Raw genomic sequence first — 5624 nt, forward strand, 5'->3', positions numbered from 1 at the left:
TTTCTAAATTGCCGCAAGGTGTCCCAGCCAAACTCCTGGAAAAGCCACTCCTTGATGGAGCAAACAAGTGGACAAGTGTGAGAACAAGTGTGAGAAACAAGTGGATCTGCACACAGTGACAGACTAGTGGATTCTGTGGCACACCAACCAGGCTAGTTTAGGGTTGGCACACTGACCTTAGCTGCTGAGAATATCAACTGATGGCTTTCTTTCATGGTCTCCCCCTGGACATTGCTTTCAGACACAAAGAATGGTCAAATTCTATACCCTCTTCTCTACAGTGCCCCAAATCAGTGCCTACTGGATGTGTAGGGAACACGGCACATGTCAATTAGAGACGATACAATGAGGTCATCCTAGCTCCAGGGCCCCCTGTTGGATTAGCTGAGGTCTCAGTCACAAATGCATTGTGTCCTGGCTTCTCCCTCTGCTCAGTTCTGTCCTCCTCTCTTTTTGGAAGCATATCTCTTTAGAGCTCTCCCCAGCAAACCTTCTGTGCATAACTTTGGGTTTTAGAATGTTTCCAGGAAAGTCAGTTTTAGACACTGTCTTAGAATATAATAAAAAATTTCCAGACTTAGCAACCCGGAAGTCAAAATTGCAAACTTTGATAGTCCACAATATTATTGTTGGCTCCAGGTGAAATAAAAGTCTATTGATTCATTCATGTTTTAAATGTGGTTTACCTGAACTAGCATGACAAATATTTATAGAACACGAGTAAAACTTTGCAGAAAAGAATGAGTGTTTATTACTGAGTAGCAAGTTGATTGATTTTTAGGGAAAAATAGTGTGAGAAGGCTGTGCTTGAAGGGTAGAAAGGATCTATTCCCCCTATTTATTTATTTCATGTTATATTGTTTTTAAAATAAATATATTGGAAAAATAAAGACATTGGTTATTTATGACTGAAAGAAAACAGTTCCTTCTTTAAGTCTTATGAAGAGATTCCCCCTGTACTTTTAGTAATCTTAAGACAATATTATCATTAAGTACTTTTGTTATTTTTTCTTTACTTTTTAATAAATATTTTATTGCATATTATTTCACAAAATACTGGGTTTCAGTGTGATATTTTCATACATCCGTGTAACATATTTGGTCATATTCTTCCCTCATTATGCTTCTTCACACTTCCCTCTACCATATTACTTTGCTCTTGTCTAATAGGAGTCTCTTTTCTATTTTCATGTCATCTTTTAATTTTTATTTTAAAGAGTCTACATATTAGGGAAAACGTGATACTTCTCTTTCTGAGTCTGGCTTATCTTGCTTTTGCTTGACACGATAATCTCTGCTTCCATCCATATTCCTGCTAATGACAAAATTTTGTTTTTTAAGGATACATGATACTCCATTGTTATATACATCACATTTTCTTTATCCATTCATCCACTGATGGGCATCTAGGCTGGTTCCATAGCTTGGCTAATGTGAACTGTGTCATGATAAACATGGACATGCTCATGATCACTGTAGTATGCTGACTTTAGTTCCTTCGAGTATATCTCCAGGAGTGGTATAGTTGAGTTGTATGGTAAGTCTCTTTTCAGCTTTTGAGGAATTTCCATACTGATTTCCATAGTGGCTATAGTAATTTACATTTCTGCCTACAGTGTAGAAGTGTCCCTCCCCAGCATGCTTTGTTAATTTTTACATTGAAGGCTTATACTTTTATTACTTATTTTTATAAAATGAGCTTTTCAACTTTCTACCTTGCAATCATTCATAATAAATATTAATTTAAAGAAGAGAGTGATCTAAACTCAATCTGATTTCAGTTATATTCTCCTGTTCAGGAGGAGATTTCTGAAGGGCATGTGCACACAGTGGATTCTTAGTCCAGGGGAATTTCACAGCGTGCTAAATGGAAGCTGTGCTAACTCAAGACATTCTTTGACTACTTTTTAAGAAAACATCCTCAAAAATGATGCTCTGGAGCCAGAACTTCCAGCACATTGCACAGATGCACAAAGACCCCTCCCATGTATTGATCGTAAGACTTGAAGCCCATCTAGTTACGGTCCAAGTGCTTGGTTCACAGATGAACATCAAGAGACATAGGGAGGCCGGACACAACAAAAATATGTGTTCAGTCTGTGCTTTGGTTCCCGGCACAAGGCTCACTTGCAATTTCCTGAGTGATTAAGGTACTTGCTGCATCTTTTGTTCTAATATTTGATTTTTGGCCCCAGTTTCTGATACAGAGCTACTAATCTTTTGGAATTTCCTGGATGATTGGAACATCTTTTGTTCTAAAAAAAAAAAAATGACCCTTGGCAGGCTCCTGGGTGGGATGTGGTTACCAGAAACATCAAGTTATGATCAGAAATTTCGAACTTTCAGCCCCACCTCTGCCCCTTCTTCTGGGAATGGAAAAGGACCTAGAAACTGAGTTAATAATTGAGCATGCCTACATTTTGAAGCCTCTATAAAATCCCGTAACTATGGAGGTCACAGAGCTTCCACATTGATGAGCATGTTTGTGTCCTAGGAGAGTAGCACCCCCCATCATGGGGAAATTCCAGACCTTGCCTTACGTACCTTCATCTGGATGTTCAAGTGTATTCACGAAAGTAGCCTTTGTAATGAATAGGCAACAATAATTTGTTTTCCTGGACCTGTGAATCTAGCAAATTATTGAACCTGAGGAGGGAGTCCTAGAAACTCCAGTTTCTAACCAGTCAGACAGAAGCGGTGAAAACCTGGGGGCCTCCTATGATTAAACTGGGGGGCAGTCTTGTAAGCCCTTCACCTGTGGGATTTAATGCTACTTCCAGGTAGATAGTGTCAGAATTGTATTAAATTGTAGGACAGTGAACTGTCCAACAGTTAGTTGGTGTAGGAAACCCCACCCATTTTGGTCACAGAAGTGTTTGGTGTTGAGTGTGAGTGTAGAGAGGAAAAGTAATTTGTTTTTCCTACACATGTGGAATTAGAAATGCACTGTTGCAAGTACAGTAGGAGAAAACCATTTGTTTTTTCTCTATTATACAGGAGGTTATCTGCATATAATAAAACACTATGAACTTTGTCAGCTAGTAGTTTCCACAGCCAGCACTTCCTCTCTTCCTCCCACACTTCTCCAAGCAGATTATACTGTAATTATAATTTATATTTGTAAAAACACAGACAGTTCCTGAGTTACAATAGCTCAACTCACAATTTTCCACTTTCCAATGCTGTGAAACTGCACCCCTTTAGCAGGAACCCTGCGTAGTTGGAATTTTGATCTTTCGCAGGCTAGGCAGATGGACTGTATCCCTTCCTCATAACTCTGAGCAGCGGCAGTGAGTCACACCTCCAGCCAGCCATGTGATCACGAGGGACATGATTCTCCGTGTACTGTGTTGCTAAGGATGATATTTGGCAGGTTGGAGCATTTACAACATAAGATGTTTTCAGTTTACAGTGTGTTTATCAGGACATGGTTTCATGATAAGCTGAGGACCATCTTTAATCCTTAGGTAATGTAAAAGGAAAATTAAATTATGTTGTGTGTAGTTTAGTACAGTATTGTATTTTGCCCCGGAGTTCTATAATTCCACGAGAAGCAACACACATTTCGAGTGTATTTAGAAACACCTCTAACCTGTAGGTTTCATTTTCTCAAATTGTTATTTGGGCTGCTCTTTCTCTACCTTTACCAACAACTGTCCTTGTAGATATTTCACAAAGAAATTACAGGCATTTGGACAAGAATAAGCTTGACTTCCTGCATCCTCTTTGACAAATTTACCTGCATCTGCTCCCATTCTTATCTCTTTCTCTTCCCTACTTATGTTTGGATTTTATTACTTTTCCTTTCTTGCTCGTCTTATCAAGCTTCAGCCTGATTCTTTCCAGCTTGGTGTTCAGATAAGAACAGGTGCCTCCTGTGTTAAACACCGACCTTCAGTGGCCCAGCACCCTCCACCTGTAATTTGCTATTGCTCTTTCCTCACAGCCACGTATTTTTTAAAGAGTGATCTATACTCATCACCTCTACTTTCCCACGGGCTGGCCGCTGCTTATTCCCCCTGTCTTCTCTCCCACTACTTGAAGAAACTGCCTTTACCTGGCTTTTAAAATGCTCCACCCAACAGATACTTGGAATTCTTCTCTCACTTTCCCACCCTGCAGAATCAGACACTGTTAATTTCATCCTCCTGGAAACTTCTCCCTTAATGTTTAGGATGCCCCCTTTGGTTAGTTTTCTATCTACCTCTTGAGTTGTTTCTTCTTTATTTTCTTTCCAGTTTTGGCTACTTAGAGTTTTGTCTTCAGCATCTTCTCTTCTCACTTTTCCCCCTTGACATTTGTTATGAAAAAGTTGAAGTTTAAGAACAGTTGGAAGACTTGTGCAGTGAGCATCCACGCACTTGCTTCTTTCTAATTTTACCTTCTTACTCTTTTTTTTGTTTGTTTGTTTGTTTGTTTTGTTTTTTCTCCGGTACCTGGAACCAAACTCACGACCTTGCGCTTGCCAGGCAGGTGCTTTTGCTGCTGAGCTAAATCCCCAGCCCCTTACCTTCTTACTCTTGTAGCCATTCCTGTCTCCCCTACCCAATTCAGACCATTTCTGAGCTCAGACCTATCTGGTCCAAATGGGCTTTTCTATTTTGATGGCCCAGAGAAATCTCAAACCCAACATGGTGACATTAAATTTATCATTCTAGATTCACTTTTTATTTCTCTCTACCTTATGACCAAACCATGTCTATTTTACTTCTTTTTATTCCTTGTTGTTTGCAATACCTGGGGTCGAACCCAGGAGCACTTTGCCACTGAGATATATTACAAGAGCTTTTCTTAAATTTTACTTTGACATAGGGCCTCACTGAGTTGCTCAAACTGTTCTTGAACTTGCAATCCTCCTGCTTCAGCCTGGGATTGCAGGTGTATGCCACCACACCTGGCTTCAGTTCTGCTTAATATCTCTTTACCCAGTCCACATTCAGGCCCTGAGCATTTCTTATCTCAGCTGCATTTCATGCAACCAGATTTGCTTACCTCCCGTTCCTTTCCCACACAGCTCCTGGAGCACCATTTGTAAATGCAATTGTGAGCATTTCAATTCCTTGTGTAATGTCTTTCAGGAATTCTGCTTGAAGATTTTAACTGCTTAGTGCAGTGCCTCATGCCTCCTTGTTAGTCTCATCTTTCATCATCTTGCCTCTTACACTTCATAAACCAGGCTCTATTAATGGGACTTAAAGTTCCCAGAAAATACCTCTGAGTTCGCAACATGTGAATGCTTCTTGCTGAAGATTTTCCCTCACTTCTCCACCAATTTTTTTAGCTTCTGATAACTTTTCCAAGTAGTCTTTCAAAATACAACTGAGGTACTACTTCCTTAGAGGTCTTCTTTCACGTTCTGTTCCTATGTTCCACTACCCCAGAGTCTGAGTAAGTTTTCTTTTTTTTTTTTTTTTGGTTTTTTTGGTTTTTCTCCAGTACCAGGAACCGAACTCATGACCTTGCGCTTGCCAGGCAGGCGCTTTTGCCTCTGAGCTAAATCCCCAGCCCCCAGTCATTGTTTCTAGATGTTTTTGGTAGACCAATCAAGGAAAAATGCATTTAAAGACAAAATTCAGGACTACGGAATTTAATCTCTCTTGAATTTCATTGATATTTCTTTTCTT

Source organism: Chinchilla lanigera, unplaced genomic scaffold (genome assembly GCF_000276665.1).
Source record: "Chinchilla lanigera isolate Chin_1 unplaced genomic scaffold, ChiLan1.0 scaffold00065, whole genome shotgun sequence".
Taxonomy (NCBI): domain Eukaryota; kingdom Metazoa; phylum Chordata; class Mammalia; order Rodentia; family Chinchillidae; genus Chinchilla; species Chinchilla lanigera.